Below are 17,180 nucleotides of genomic sequence, written 5' to 3' on the forward strand. Positions count from 1 at the left end.
AAATATATTGCTTATATATTTTCTGAAGCCATTTTCTGTTTTGTATGTTATGTCTCTATTATAGATCAATATTTCTACCTTTTGCATAAACTTATAATGAAAAAAATGAGACGGACTTCTTTCATAGAGTTTGATCTTTGAGCAGGTATTTGATTCCACTTCTATTCAATGGTCACAATTTAAATTTTTTTTCCCCATGTTCTTTTCCAACCTTCTTTAGAGTATTTTAGATTATTACTAAATGAAGGAGAGGTAGTTCTAATTTTCATTTTCAGAAAGAAATTCAATCATTAGAGCTTTCTGTTTCAATGTTCCTTTTGTATTTGTCTTGATGATTTTTTATTTTAAGTATGGTAATTTCAGACAGGCTAGGAGTATGTACAACTGATTTGAATTGCAGAAGTGACTTCAACTATACAACTGCACTTCTTTAAACAGAGATAAATTAGAGATTGACAGGTTTTTCTGGAATTTTATTCCCATTAAGGTTGCTTTGTTTATAACAGAAATTGTGTAGAAACTCCTATAGAATACTCATCCAAGTGTGAAAGCTGCAGATCCCTTCTAAACAAGAAAAGTCATTAGATTGTAGCTGTGTTACATCCAGCTGGTGGCTGCTTGCCAGTGGTGTTCCTCAGGGCTCAGTACTGGGTCCAATCTAGTTTAATATCTTTATCAATGGTCTGGACCATTCACACCATTTTACTACTGTTCAGTTTTAACACATCTGAAGGGATTTGGCTGTGGAGAACACTGAGGGACCAGCTTGATGGATTAATTTCAGGAATTTCCCCCAGATCAGAAATGGTCTACAAACCTAACTGACTTCTACAAATACACTTTTTCTAAGCTATATTTCTAAAATATACATGCAGCTTAAATATGCATTCCATCAAACTACCAAATCCCTTCTCATTTGAAGCATGTTATATTCTCTTTACCTTTTTGAATCATTTTGAATCCATTTTAAAGGAACTTCCTTCCAATATGTCTGACTGTCTTTCCAAACTCAGGAAAGTAAGTTAAGTTCTTCAGACCATCTTCTGGTACTTTCCCTCATGTTGCCTTGCCTCATGAAAAATATATGATACCATAACTTCAGGTTTTAGCTACTACCTCTATGTCTTGCTTTTCTTGTGATCCTGAGTGCCATCATATTTTTATATAAAAACTATTTTTTGAACCGGTGACTGACTATTTGGCGATAGTTTCTACTCCCACTAATCTGTCCTGTGGCATTGTGCAAGAATATGTAACAAGTAGTGCTAGGTGAGCAGTATGCCTAAAAACATCTGAAAGCTATTCAGTAGTGGAAGTCTTCCTTTTCCCCTCCTTCTTAATATCATCCTAAGATTTTACTGCAATAGTGTATGCCTGTGTGTTGCAGTTTTTTCTGTTATTGCCCCCAACAGCAAGCTATTTCTTCTTCCCTATTGGCATTCACAGTGTAGCGAGTTGCTATGATAGACACTCACAGGGAGTTTGGTGAGCTGGCAGTGTTGTAAATAGTGCTGGATGCTTATGAGTATTCAGGGAGTGTTTTAGGGCCTGTACTTGTATGCCACTGCCAACACTCAAGGCACCATTATCAAGAATACTTGACAGCTGGCTTTAGTTAAGGGGAAGTCTGATTGTGACCTGAAGAGCACTTGGAAGTCCAGGGATTTTGACTGTCAAGCTGTTGGGAAAACAACCTGACTGGTGCTTTGCACCTGGGGATTCTTTCATAACTTTTGTGAGGACAATGCTGAGACTGTTTGTACGTAATTGGAAGCCAGAGATTTTTAGCAAGCACAGTAGTTTACGCTTAGCCTCCATGAGATGGAACTGAGAGCTTCAGGATCTCATATCCTCCATTCTTTTACTCAGGACTATCTGTTCCCCAACAGTTTTATGCTGTGCCTGAGGGCATTGATCTATGCTGATGTGGACTTCGTCTGCGATTTCAGTGATACAAAATCACTCTGTTTTGCACAATTCGTACTGGTGATATGAAACAGTGGGGAGTGGCTGATGCACCTGAAGGCTGTGCTGTCATTCAGCAGGACCCTGATAGGCTGCAGAGCTCTGTGCTGAGAGAAACCCACTAAGGTGCAAGAAGGGCAGGTGTATGTAGGGTCCTGCACCTTGGAAGCAATAACCCTACTACCAGCACAGGCTGGGGGCTGACCTGCTAGAGCTCTGTGGAGGGTGGAGTCTTTGTGGATGACCAGTGGACCATGAACTGGCAGTGCCCTTGCAGCCAGGAGGGCCAATGGTATCCTGGCTGCATCAAGGAAGTGTGGCCAGCAGGTCAAGGAAGGTGATCCTGCCCCTCTGCTTGGCCACATCTGGAGTATTGTGTTCAGTTCTGGTCTCCACAGTTCAAGAAAGATAAAGGGCTACTGGAGAGGGTCCAGTGGAGGCCACAAATATGGTTTGAGGTCTGAAGCCTCTCTCTTGTTAGAAGAGACTGCGGGAGCTGGGCCTGTTTAGTCTGGAGAAGACTGAAAGGAGATCTCATTGATGCATGTGAATATCTCAAAGGGGTGCCAAGACCATGGTGTCAATCTCTTTTTAGTGGTGCCCAGTAGCACAATGAGGAGCAATGCCCATAAACTAAAACACAAGAAATTCTGCCTCAACACGTGGAAGAACTTTTTTACTTTGTAGGTGGCAAAACACTGGAACAGGATGCCCAGGGAGGACATGGACCCTCTCTGGAGACATTCCAAACCCACCCAGACATGTTCCTGTGTAACCTGTTTTAGGTGACCCTGCCTTGTCAGCAGGAGGTTGGAACAGGTGATCTCCAGAGTTCTCTTCAAACCTTGATGTTTCCCTAATTCTTGGAAAACACCCAGTACATCAACGTCAGAGTGTGTTTGTTCACTGGATTTAGTCATCCTGATCTTATCATATCAACAGTAGTAATTTCTATCTTCTGCTGTTCTTATACTCTTTTTTACTTCCAGTTGTAGCTCAGTGCATTGGCTATATAGAAAGTCTTGAATTAAAGGAGCTAAGATATCTTGTCTTCATGTCCTGAGGGTTAACTTGCACATCATTCCCACTTGAAAAAAAAAAAAATTCCCTCTAGGAATTACTCCCTCTTATGGACCTTATGTTCTAGGGTGTAACAGATTTTAGGTTAGAGTATAACTTCTATCTGTTTTGCCATGCAGATTAATTTTAAATTGCTTCACTAGCAAAGGTTCAGGAACGTAAAAGAGTCTTATTGTCAGTGGATTTTAGTGATTTGGGCTTTAGTGATTTGCACTAATTAGAATCTTCATGTGAATAAACAGTAAAATGAAAATTTTTGTGAACTCACAATTATTTACACATTTTCTCTGTGAATATGTCTAGCTTCAACATGACAAATGATTCTGCTCAAGATTTTCTTATGACACTGTCTGATCCAGTTAGAATATCTTCAGAGGACATTAATACATTTATTCCCTAGCAATACTGAGGGAAAAAAAAAAAATATGTAGAAACCTCAACCAGAAATTCCTATCTGTGGCTAAATGATGGGTTTTATTCTGGTAACCAAAGGTCATGTATCCATTCAAAATTTTCTACTTAGTCACCGTGGGATTGCTAATCACCCTAAATCACAGGAATTTAAATTCTGTCTGGTATGGAAAGTGAACTGTCCCCAGCAGTGAGGAGGTATTGACTTAACTCTTTGATTCAGTTGCTGAGGTGTGATGATCAATTTGAGACTTAGCTAAAGTATTGTCTGAACAAGGACTTTATGCTCTTTATCATTTGTGTACAGGCCACATTTGAGATTGGGTCTCCAAATTTCAGATGATATAATTGCCAAGTGTAGTTAAGTGTTTTCAAAATCCTAGCAGACACCTCTGTGCCTCTTAAAACATCTAAACAGCTTTGCAGTGTTGTCTAAAGAAGCTTATGTGGCTCTAGATGAAGTTGAGGACAGAACTGGGAATGGATCCAAGATCATTCAAGGCCTAGTCCAGCACATCAGCGCAAATCCTCTTCCGCCTGAAATTTACTTCAACTGTGCCACAATTCTGTGCTCAATTCATTAATTTTTAAAAACAGGTACTATATACCTTAGAGTGAGTTTAAGATTTAATATCTTATTATTTATTGATGACATTGAAATCTTCATTAAAAACAATATATGGCCCTGAGTGTGCCCTGTACCTTACTTGAAACCAGCACGTTATTTTAATGACTTGGCATCGTTGCTCCCATTTTCTCCAGTGACAGAGCAATTTCATATTCAGTACATCTACAGTATTATTCAAGCATTCCACTGACAACACTTCATAAACAACATTTGTAAATAAAACAGTACAGGACAGCGTACTTTTTCAGACAAGACAGTCTAGTGACACCAGTAATAGTTTTCAACAAATGCACATTCTATGTCAGAGCAGACATACACAGAGGACATCCAAGGGTTTTTGTCTTTCAAATCTGATTATATCTTGTTTTTTTAAAAATGCTGCCAAGTGTTTTGTCTCCTGTTTTCATGCTTTCAGGATTAATGAGAACGTCCCAGGTAGTTCTTTCAGTATTTCAAATCTTCTAAAAAAAATTAGTGTATGAAGGAGTATAGTTTACATTACTATAGTTTTCTCAGGAAAAACCTTCTGTTTAGAGAAAATTAATATGATGTACTGACTGTATACAGTCCATGATAAGTGCTGCTGAAACTGCAATAAGAATTGCAGATTAATTCAATGTGATAGCAGCAATCTGAGAAATAGATACAAAATGAAGAACTTCTGCTGTCAAGGTCAGGTGATAGCCCAGATTCTATTTTTATTAATTAGTGAATCTGAATGCCTAAAGACATTGTGTCCCTGCAGAATTAAAAATTCTGGATTGAGTTCTCCAGGGTAATGATTCAGTCCTGTTGCTCCAGGGACAGAGAAAGTTTTACAGTTGGGATCTTTCTCATTCCCAAAATAAAATATGGTAATTCCACTGTATTGGAATTACCTTCTTAGCAGGCATTAATAAATACCTTAATTTGACTCATGAAACTGTGGAAGGAATCATGTGAAGTTCTGCACATGACATTAAAATATACCTGAGATTGGGAGAAAATTTTCATTTAGAAAAAGACATACATTGCAAAGGCATCAATATGGGAAATTTGAGTAGGTTTATAATGAACAACACATATTAATAGAGATGAAACATTCAACCAAAGATGGCTTTATTTGATGTCACATGCTTTTGATATATAAATATTTTCATATATTCTACTAAGTCTATATAAGTTATGTATTATGCTAGTCTATATAAGTCTATATAGATTATGTATTATGCTATGTATTTGGAAGTCTGAAGGAGTAGTACTGTAAAATTTTACATATATACAGTTGAGGAGAACTTCACAGACTAAGTTGTGTGTGGAAGATTTCCTTCAGCATTAAAAGAAATTGTGATTTCATTGTTAATTTCATATGGAATTGGATTAAGACTTCATTTATCATAAATGGCTATTCCCCGCTCTCATGTTCCTCAATACATCTGTGTCACAGGAGATATTACCTGACAATTTCCTGACAATTGCAGAGTTTGAGGCTCCTCGGACCATATGAAGCTTTTTTTCACCTTGACAAAAGCTGCTCAGCTTGCTAACACTTTTTTTCTTTTTTACTTTTTTCTCTTTTTTTTTTCCCCCTTCAGATCCTGGCCTGATTAAGAGGGTGGTTTTATCATGTATGATTTTGTAGTTAGGTAGAATTGGAAAGTTCCCTTGTGGAGAATGTGAATATTTGATCCTTCTTTCATTCAAAGCTCTCCCTTAAATTCCTTTTATTCCTTTTGTGGTATGGCTAACAATAATATTGGTTTGAAAGTGTGTGGTTTCTTTAAACTAATATTTCCTTTCTTCCCTTTCCTGTTTTCAAATACATTCAAAACTTGAGACCAAGAAAAACCTAGATATTTTTAGAGTCAACTTTTTAATCAAAAGTAGGGTGTTCTGGAATTTCAGTGCACTTCAAGGAGTTGCAGAAGCATACACTGGATAGTGCTGAATTAAAGTGTCAGCTCTATTGTCTTCTGATCAATTAGATCCCTTAAAGAACACAGGGACACTGACAAAAGAAGAAAAAGCATTTAGAGAGCAACACTGTGAATGTGGCAGTCATGATGGTTTGAGTGCAAAGTCTGTGGGTAGAGCTGCAGTAAAAGAAATGGAGGCAAACACTGCCCCAAAAGAAATAAAATATCCAGAAAATGTTGTGTTGATTTTTTGGGTTTTTTTGACTGTGGCATATACTACACAGTTAGTGTAGTATAATTAGCAATAATTATCCTAATTAGCAATAAATTATTTTTTCTAGGAATACTAATTATTATATGAAAGAGGAAGTAACACTGAATGGTTTGATAGATGTGAAACAAGTGTTTAGTGAGACAAAGGGTAGTAAATTACACTGCTTTAATAGCCTGTCACCAAAGGGATATACTAAGGCCATAGGAGGTATTTTCTAGTGAATGCTTTATCTTTTTCTGTTTTAGAAAAGAGAATGTAGCTGGATGACTCCAGACTAAACTTGTCATTACTTAACTGTGTAAGCCCTTTCTATGTATCAGTAACAAAACTCTCTGTCCTTGACCTTTCTGTATATTTTTCATTTCATGATTTTGCAGGAGAAAGGGGTGGGAGGAAGTGACAGGAGAGAAAAGAAATGGAAGGGGAGGATAACAGGAAAGGATGTGGAGTATTTAACAGATACTGAGAACACAGATACTTTTCCTGTTTCTACCTCTAAATTTAAGTATGACTAGACTAGTAACATACGGTTTTGGGCTCTAATATGGTGGAATCTTTGTCTTGAGGATTATTTTTCTCCAGGTGCATGAAGAACAGAACAGATGTAAATACATTAAATCTCTAGTTTGTAGGTGGCTTAGACTAGCCATCTTTTTAATGGCTGCTCCTGTAGATTGAAAGAACCTTTTTTGGGTTCTGATCCAGCAAGGTCCTGAATCTCATTGTTATCTTCAAGCAAGAGTTGGGTTCCATGAGTCCACATTCAAAATTAGAGGTATGCCCAAATACGTGACTGAATGACAGCCTCATTAGCAGTATTTTGAAGTGCTTAAGAGCTTCATGAGTCACATTTTGAATAGCTAAATTTTTTAGAATTAAAGCATTTTGTTCCATCTTGCATGTAAAAAAAAAATAGACCCCTAATACAATGCAAATACACTTTATGATTTATGTCTGCAACAATACCAGCAAGTTAAAAAGAGACTGTATAAAATGAAAGATACAATAAGATATGTCAAATAATATTTTAAAAGCTTTCCCAGTGAGGAATAACTAAAAATCCTACATTTGAAACCTGATGATAGAATATTGGCTCAAGTGTTGTAATTAGTTTTGCAACATATTTGTCAAATTGTTACTAGAAAAATATGGCTGCTCTCTTCCTAGAATCTGCATTACATTGATGGTGTTCTCTGTTCTGCATATAGGACTGTGCTGAATTTTAAGAGACCTGAATCTGGCTGAGGATGAACAAGCAGCTGTAACCTTCAAACTTTCTTCTCGAGAATTCTACCGAAGGTCTGAGCAAAAGAGAGTGTCTGATTAATCACCCTGTCCCAAACCAGCCACAGGAAGCCATTGCTTCTGGTCTGTCTGGGCTTGGCAGATGTCTATCGGATCATTGTGCATTACTTTTCATACATCTCTGAAATTTTAAAGATACAGATGTAAGAAACAACATAAAATATCAAAGTGACACTTTTTTGTAAGATACAGAATAGCCGAGAAAGTGACATGAGACAAGAGTCCTTAAGATGTTTAAATTTTTCTTGAAGGTTTGACTTTTCCACATGTTAATATTTCAGCCTGTTACTCAGAACCCAACAGCATGAGACACTGCTTGATGTTGGCTACACAGAACAAACTTGGAAAGCAAAGCACAACAGCAAAGATCCTTATCCGACTTTACAGGACATGAACCTCATTTTTAAAGAGGCTCTGTAGCCTTTCTATATCTTGACAAATGATTAAAATGAACCAGTTGCTGGTTTCAGATACTTCTTTCCACGCTTTAATAAATTGCACAGTTGCTGTTCAGAACCTTTATGCAACAAAATGTATTTTTCAAAGTGTAGATAGAAGACAGGACTCGATGTGCAGGATGGGCCTGACTTTTGCAATCACGAAGGGAACAGGAGCAGTGCTGATGGTAGCAGCTGAGCCAAGAGGGACCCCAGATGAACTGGAGGGCACACAGGGGAGTGGTAGGAAGATGGTGACCCCACAGAATTTTCATTCCCAGTGGTAAACACCTTTTTGGGGTTAAAACACCTCCTCTTTTTGTAAGGTTTTGCTGTGTTAATATCGCTGCTGTAATTGTGTGTCTTATCCTTGCTTTGTGCTTTCAGTAAATTGTGACCCCAACTCATTTTCTCTGTTTTTTGTCCCTGCTTTACCAGAAAGGGTGAGAGAAGGGGAGTGGATTATTTGGAGTTAAATTTCTGTCTGATGCTAAAACCAGTAAAAAATGTCAAGCACTACTATGAATTCACATGTACTGTTAGTAGTCTTTCTGCCACATTGGTCAGTGGGCTTAAAGTGTGTAGGACAGAAAGAAATAGCTGGGTTTTCTTTTGCAGTCTCCAGGGTGAATCTTTTGCAAGGGGAAGGAGACAACTAATTTCAATCTAAATAGCAAGTCATATATTAAAAAATTATATTATTCTCAGTGCTAAAAGACCTAATGAGTGTGGATAATTTTTTCCTTAATGTATATCCTTGGAGTCAATTGACCCATTCTTTCCCACTCCCTTCTTAGACACTACATGGAATAGGTTAAGGCTAGATTAAGAATTTGAATGAATTCTTGTTTGCTCTCACTGAAAGCCCTACAGATTTTGCCATTATTTTTCTTCCCCTTATCTACTTTCACTGAATGTTGGTTTGTAAAGAACTTTTCTACTATGCTTGATCTATTCTATATAATGAAATAATTTATTAGATAGGATATCATTCTAAGTAAGAGTTCCGATCAATGTTTATTTGGTAAGATCCCTAGAGGGATATTCTTGGGGCAAGAATAGGGCTAGAACTGTTCTGGCCCTATTCTGTGGAAACTATGAGAGGTCAGACCTAGCATACTTTGCAATTTGAATTTAGATAAATGCAGAAACAACTACAAGAAACAGACAGAAACTGCTGTTTTTCCTGGTTGAGTAGCAGATCTTCCCAGTGGAAGCAAAATATCACTGGTGGTGTGATGGCTTCTGATAAAAATGGTTGCAGCAGATCTGGAGTTCTGATGATCCCTTTATTAACAAGGTGTTTGATGCCTTTGTTTAAAATTGGACATGCCAGCTCTAGCTGTGTATTTTTTGTTCTGAAAAACAAAATGTGCGCACTGCCATACAATGGCAATGAAAATCTTTATTTCCAGATGTTCAGACATCTAAGTATATTTTCAAATCACATTCAAGTACCTGAATAGTAGAACTGAAAGATTATAATAGAGAAGAGTAATTTAAATTCAGAAATTGAGATTGTACTTTAATGGCGAAAGGGAACCACTACTCCCTGGCCCTATTAGGGGAACAATTTCTGAGAGAGGACAACTTGCTGGCTGAGCAAATGCCCATGCCAGTAAAAAGTTTATGTAGCTGCTGCTTTGTAATAAAAGTAATGAGCCCTATGTTGCTATTCTCTGTAAATATCAGATTACAGTCTAGTAAAGTCAATTTATAATTAAAATATAAATTATCAATAGATAATTTGCATGTTTATGTTTATTTTTGATTGGGTTTTTTTTAACATTTCTTATTAGCATTTTGTGCTTAAAATAATTATCATAAAATTTAAAGTGTTTTTTACAGGCTCAGGATTAATTCCTTTTCAAGCAAGAACTCACAAGAATAGTTTTGATGTTCAGCTTTTTCAATAAGCATTTATTTTTATCCAAATATATTTATTATTTTTAAGCATATATTTTTATCCAAACATCCTTTGTTTATATTTTCTGTGCTTTTTTTTCTCAGTTCAACACAGAAAAACCTGTGTTTAAGGTAGTCTGCATTGAAGTGGTGGCTCTTGTTTCGAGAATGCTTCAGACTGACCCTGTGGTAAGATCGTGGCTTGTTCATAATGAACAAGTACTGTTTTATGAACAAGATACTGATTTGAGCATTTAAGATCTTAGACAACAATACACATGAAGCTCTCTTTACGGTGCTCCTTTACCCAGGCATGTGATATTTCAAGCCTGTAATTCAGTACTTAATCTTGATTAGCCCTGGATTCACATCTGGATATGTAGATGGGTACAATATTTAACTTCAATTTTTATGTCAGTCTGTATTAGGAATCAAAACTAATTCAAGCAGAAGATCTCAAAAGAAGGAGATAAGGTTATCCTCTGACCAGTTTTAATCATATTTTGACTTTAAAAAATCACTGGCGTAATTTGTGATGCAGATACCCCATGTCCTTACAATCAAAAGCCCTATTTGCTTCAGTTGCAGAAGAAAAGCTGAAGGGTGAGATCCTCATGTGATTATAGAAGTGTAGGAAAAGAATGCTCCTGGGAGTCTTGAGGATTTTCACAAACAATGTATAGCAGAAAAAAAAAATTAAATTAAGGGGTAAATATTGTAAATGTGTTCTCTTGAGAATTGGATCATGGCAGGAGTGTTTGCTGGGAGGCCCTAAATCTCAGTGTTATTCATCAGCTTATGAAAAGTTACAGTATTTTAAAAGCCCAGCTGCCTTTTAAAGATATGTAAGGTCAGAAAACCAATTAGTGAATCAAGATAAGTAATGGTAAGCATTATCAGCCTGGCACTTCATTGGAACTTCAGTTTTTCTATACCTATGTTTACAGCAGACAGTAATTTCAAGTTCACACTCTTGATTTAGAAGTAGACATTATGTATCTGTAAAACCCAGAAAGAGCAGTTCTGCCCAGTTGGCTGACTGGGGGAAATTAATCCAAACAAACAGATTAACATTACACTCCTGTGGCAGTGAATGTAGTTAATGAATATGACAATAAGCTGAAGCACATCTAATCAAATTGAAATGAAATTATTATTACCAAATGATAGTGTATAACTCCAATTTTTAAATGGAATTACATCAAATATTAATTTAACATATAACACAGGAGTAGTATCTCTTGGACCATGATCAAATATGAAGGTTTTCTGTTTTATTATTCACTTTCACAAGAAGAGTGTCAACATTCAATCACCCTTTTGTTTTATTGATAGCCAGAATTCCATTAGACGTGACCAGAGGAGAGGGAAGATGAAACATGCCAGCTTTTTATCTCTGTGTTCATACTTCTTGCAAGTAAAAGCATAAAATGTGATTCTGAAAAACTCCTTGCTGTCAGGATTCTAGTATGCCTTTCTACAATATCAGCTGCTAATCTACTTTATGTGATAGCTACAGTTACAAATTATTGTTTGCATGTTTTGCTAGTCTAGGTCAACTGCACCTGTACATTCAGAAATTTTTGCCTATCATTTGGCACTATTTTCTCTTGACAAATTCAGCATTTCATTGGGAAGAACAAGAATTCAAATCCTGGAATAATCAGGCTGTTGAAGTAAAAATCTCTTCTGCAGCTCTGGTACCTTTCATCTGATGGCAGCACAGAACCAGTCATTCCTGATTTACTAGGGACAACAATAGATATGTTAGTAATGCTGCTGAGGGTCAGTGAAGTCAAAGAATTTAGTGCTCTGATGCTACTGAGCACTTGTTTTACAGTATTGCATAGTTTAGGATCAGTCAGTCTTCTCTATGACATCAAAGCTTTATCTAATTGCCTGCATTCTCTTTAGATGGCTAAAACATAACCAAAAACAATTTTGCAGTTTGGAATGTGTAGTATGTTATACAGTTTTATTGCTATTTTTTTTTCTATTTTTTTTTTTTTCATGTATTTGGCAATCTCTTTTGTAATAAGACCTTTTACTTAGTAGGACACAGTGCCCCATGAAGTGGAACCCTCTGAAATGCAGTACAGTTATTGGAGGCAAATATGAGTATGAGGATCCAATGGCACAGAAACACCTGAAGACAAAGTGCTTTGTGTATATATATCAGGTAGTAACTTTGAATCAAGTTGATGCTGATTTTTTTTCCATAATTTGTGTATTTGGGTGCCCATGTTGTGATAGAGAGTGAGCATTAGAACCATGCTGACAAGCAAGAGGAAAATACTGGTGCCAGAGAAAGCTGCTTTATTCGTACAGCTCTGCTTTTGTCTCTGCAACACTGACATCACACAGTGGGCCAAAGGAAAGAATACATGAAAAAGCTTTTTTTGTCTGCTCTGTATTTCTTACCACTTACTTAGTGTTACATTTATTTTTACTTACACATCCATATTTACTAGATGCAGAAGAGTGATTGAACCATGATTTATTTAAGAACTGAAAATATTTTCTATCTGTGGTTTCTAGAAGAGCATTTAAAGAATTTTCAGGCTTAAAACAAATTTAAATTTCTAATCTTCACATCACTGCACAATCAAATATATGAATACATAATTACTGAAAATTGGATATATATTTCTGTATGTATCTATACAGTCTTAAAAGAGAAGCATTAACTCAGTGGGTTGCTTTTATGTGATTTTGACAGATACTTGAAAGTCAGATTTCTTTGTGTCTACTTACATAAGATAAAGAAACAACCAACAGCTGTTTACAGCTTATCTAAAACATTATGAATAGATAAAAAAAAGATTTTTTAATCTCTCATATAATCTCCAAATGAATAATCGAGAACAATGTGAAGCAAAGGGCAGTGGGTGAAATTCTTAAACATCTTAAGCCAGTGGGAATTGTATTATTGATTTTAGTGGGACCAATATTTTAACTTATACATTGAAATTCCAACCCTTATGAAAATGCCACGGGCAGGTCATTAATCATAACCATGTGGGGTTACACTGGTACAAAACCTTACATTGACTTTTGATGTGAAAAGTTATTATTTTATTTAAACCTGTGGGAAGGTGTGTGGATAGTACTCACAAAAAAGTTAAATTAAAATGGGGCTTCTTATTCAGGATGGAAAATATATGCTGATTGCAGCAAGAAGTAATTATTTTTTTGTTTTTTTAGAGAAATACAGTTATGAACCGCAGCCCAAAGCAGCACCTAAAAATATTAGCTTAATTTCTTCATATGTCCTACAGCTCTTGTATCAATAGCCATTACTTTAAGGTTAAGACACAGACAATACTAGATATGAAATTAATTTTCAATTACCACTGTTCACAAATATGCTAAATCTTTGAACTGAAAATATGCACTTTTGCAAAAGAACTATGAAATTCCATTAGTGATTTGGAAGTATTTCATGCTGATAGCCAAAACATCACAAGGGAATACTAAGTAACTTCTGAATCACAGGCTTCATTCTTGATTTTCCATTGCAAATTTTTGAGGTACAAACTAGATGATTTTCAGTTTTATAAAAGTACTTTAAAATATTTTATTGGATACTAATAGTAATTACACTATTTACGTAACTGCCAAGCTATAAAGCTAGGAGAATAATAATTACAAAAATAAATGCATAGAAAATTAAGAGAGTATCTCAATAGTTTTTCAAACTGAATTTTCACTATGCTATTTTTCTAATGAATTTTCTATTACTGCTTTTAATATTAAACAGATTCTTAGAAAGTATGAGGATCAGAATAATATAATTACCCAGGATAACAGACTGAACTTTGAAAGATAAGGATGGCTTACACAGTATTGTTTGTTTCCAAACTTGAAACAAAAAAAAACAATCTTGAATATGCTTTGCAGGCTAAAAAGTTTTATCCTAGGGAAAATATTTCTTCTATTAAAGAGAGATGGAGTAAAAATGCTCAGATATAAAAATAAGTTCTTCTCCACCAAATTGTAACTATTTATAGCATTCTAAGTTTCTATAATATTCAAATAAAATCATCTTATTCGCTGAAAAAGTAGTCAAATACACATAATTTTGTCATATATTTTGAAAATTTTAGGTCAGTTTTGAACTGTTTCCAAGTGCATGAGGAGACTGTCAGCCTATTATAGGAAAGCAGACAAAAAAAATTTATTCTAGTGTAGCTATATGAAATCCTTTGAGGGGATATAAAGCAAAATACAGCCAAATACTATGGGTGACTATTCAGTCAGGAAAAGTGCATTTATCTGTTATTCTGTCTACAGATTCATCTACAATCATCATCACTCAACCTCTTCACTTACACTCAGTTGTAAAAATAGCTTTCAGCCTGAAAAAGCTGACACAGACAGAAGAATGAAACTTGCTTGGTGATTCTATGATTTTAAAATGATATTATGTAAAATTTCTAGCACCACTGGAAGGAAATCAGTCTTCATTCTGCCTCACTTCTTCAGGCAGTAATAAGTGTTGTAATTGTTTTTGTCCTTAGTTTATGATCATTTCTGCTACCAAAAAAGAAGAAAATGGTGACAGAGATAGTGTACCATTGTGCTTTCATTCATGAGTATAGATGTGGGACTCATACTGTTATTCAAGTACAAATGCTTTAGCCATGAACCAATAGAGGAAGATGCATGCAGTGAGGACAATTTCAAAACGTGGCAGCAGTGTTTCACCATGGCCAGGCAGATAATGAAATGTCATCAAGTAGGAATAGTAAGAAGCGAATAAGATATATTCAAGTACCCAAAACAACCTGTGGGACAAAAGTTCTTTAAAGTTTATATAATATTGCTTCTCTCCAAAAATGTTACTACTCTTAAAAAATGGCCACAGGGAAAAAAAAATCAGGCAGAAAGCAGCATTTTAATTTTGATGCAGGTAATACAGTACTTCCAAGAGGTGTTTGTGCTCCAGTTGAACTCCCTCTTTGGAATGCTGCTCAGGCAGCTGGTGTATCCTGCCACTGCAGCCATGGTCATCCATCAAACTCAAGGAAAAGGCCTCTGAGATTTCAAAGTCTGGTGGCTTAGGTGCAGACCCAACTTCGTGGATTTGATACAGCTCTTAGGTAATGTTACCTCCTACTCTAACACATTAGCACAATTACTTTAAAATATACTGTATTTGAACATTTTTATGGTTGGCCATAGAAGTTATGCACAGATATTGCAGTGTTATCATTCTGAACCACTGACCTTCTAAAAGAATTTGGGTAATTCACATAACAGAGCATATAGAGGCTGCTTCAATCTTCATGCAGGAATTACATGATAGTTACACCATAAAAAATGAAAGATTTTCAGTAGTATGTTTCAAAATAGTCTTTTGTGAAATAGTCTTTCTGTGCTGTTGCTTACATGTTGCTTTTTTTTTGATTGCTATGTTAAACAAAAAACAGGCATCAGCAAGATATACAATTAAAATGACTACATAAAAGGGGATTACTTTAAAGGAGGATTAAGAGAGGGGGATTCTAAATCTAGCTAAATAAATAAGGACTACAAATGTAATCCAGTGCATTAATTTATCTCATTGGCAGCCATAATGTAGCAGCCAGCTGAGTAATGTTGAAATGTTTTCTTATATTGTGCACTTTATCAGATGTACGCTACAGAATTCAAGCTCTATCCAGTGTCACCTTATGCACTGTGTTTGTGCAACTAGCCTGAAGAAAGGGTATTTGGGAAGTGAATCTATAAGCTTTGTTGTAAAAAATCTGTGCATCTTTCTGCCCTTCATTAACTGGAATTTATCACGGATATACTGATTGAAATAGGGAAGACTGTGAATAATTTTGATGACTAATTCAACTAATGCTCTACTAGCTTTAGATTTCTTTCTGTTCTGTCACATTATTTCACCTCTGTGTATGGCCATGCCAACTCCTCTACAATTCTGGATATACATGTGGCTTCCCTACCACTCTACCTTGCCTGCCTTATCTCCCCAAGGTTGTGCCAATAGTAAAAGTCAAGAATTCATAAAGATACAATTACTTCTAGCATAGAAATAGCCATAGAAGACATCAATCTGTGTACTGCTTTTGGATAATGTGCTGCTATGTGGTAAATGGCTCAGTATTATCTCTTTAAAGTAATACTGGAAAAAGTGCAGCTATATTCTTATTGTCATCTAAACTCATGTCACTGTGTGTCTGAATTGCCTATCCTGCTGTTCAGAATTTCTGTCTATGTAAAAGATGAGGAAAGAGAAGTCACAGTGATTTTAGAGGTTCATGTGAATAGAACTGGTCACCCATATCCAATCTGGAAACTGGGGTAGCCACCAAGATTGATTTCTTCCAAGCATGCTTCTGTCAGTAGGAGAGGACAGCCTGAAAAATACTCCCCTGCTATTTTTGAAGAGCTTTCAGAGCCCCATGCTCAGCTGAAAAAGCTTTGAAAAGCAAACTAGCTGTGCTACATATCAGAGGGAAGCAGAAGGCAACAGCAGTTACCTTTGAAAATTTTGACTCTAGGAGGGCATCTTTGATAGCAGAACTCAGAAGCAAAATACTTGATGAAGTATTTTGATTTGCCTTTTGCTTTTTCTTTTGATTCCTATATTGTAAATTACAAGATAAAAGAATGAACTAAAAGATATAACCAGCCCATCAATAAACGAGATACAGGGATCCTGCTGCTGACATTGCTACCTGTGTTTTTCCTCTATTCTGGCAAACAGATTGGCAAAGCCTTTAGTTAGCATTAAATTCAACTGGATAGTTTAAAAGACTCCATGACAATTAATTAGCTCAGGACCCATTCCAAACTTATGCAAGCATGAAACAGTTGCACAATGTCTAAGAATGAAGATTCCTGAGGAATAAAAGTAATTTAATCCCGACATTCAAAAAACATGTAATGGCTTTATTCCCAAAGACAATTTCCTTAATAGCCTAGTAGCTGCAAACCACTGTAGTCTGTGGATTTGAAATCCAATTTTCTTCCTTTTAATTGTTACATAACCGTAGCAACAGGTCATATAGTCTTTCTTCTCTTTTCTTCCATGGCAAATAAACCAGAATATATTTACAGTGATGACTTAAGTGCCTTAAGTAACATCCAGGTCACTCAGCTGAAACCAGAACCGACGGAAGATGGAACTGAAAACAGCACTTCTAGTTGTCTTTCCTTTTGCAAAGTTTCCTTTCAGAAGAGGGATCTCAGGCTGTTTCATCTTGCACTCTATGTGTACAAATCTGAACTATCTGAAAAATTATACGCCTATTTTATATGAATACTTA

General features: G+C 36.0%; 1 long non-coding RNA gene across 5 annotated transcripts in view; it reads left to right on the plus strand.

The window, feature by feature from the left end:
• LOC111932129 (uncharacterized) overlaps positions 1–17,180 on the plus strand; it is a 291,751-nt gene that overhangs the window by 262,761 nt on the left and 11,810 nt on the right. For 2 of the 5 annotated variants that reach the window (XR_015288966.1, XR_015288968.1), the window contains 3 exons: positions 7,462–7,552; positions 10,006–10,089; positions 11,953–12,079. This is a non-coding gene — a long non-coding RNA (uncharacterized LOC111932129). Of the gene's footprint in view, positions 1–7,461; positions 8,279–10,005; positions 10,090–11,952; positions 12,080–14,812; positions 15,003–17,180 lie in introns of all 5 variants that reach the window. The other 3 variants (XR_015288967.1, XR_015288964.1, XR_015288965.1) reach the window with 3 other exon arrangements.

The sequence above is a fragment of the Cyanistes caeruleus genome, chromosome 7 (assembly GCF_971803275.1).
Source record: "Cyanistes caeruleus chromosome 7, bCyaCae1.hap1.1, whole genome shotgun sequence".
Taxonomy (NCBI): Eukaryota; Metazoa; Chordata; class Aves; order Passeriformes; family Paridae; genus Cyanistes; species Cyanistes caeruleus.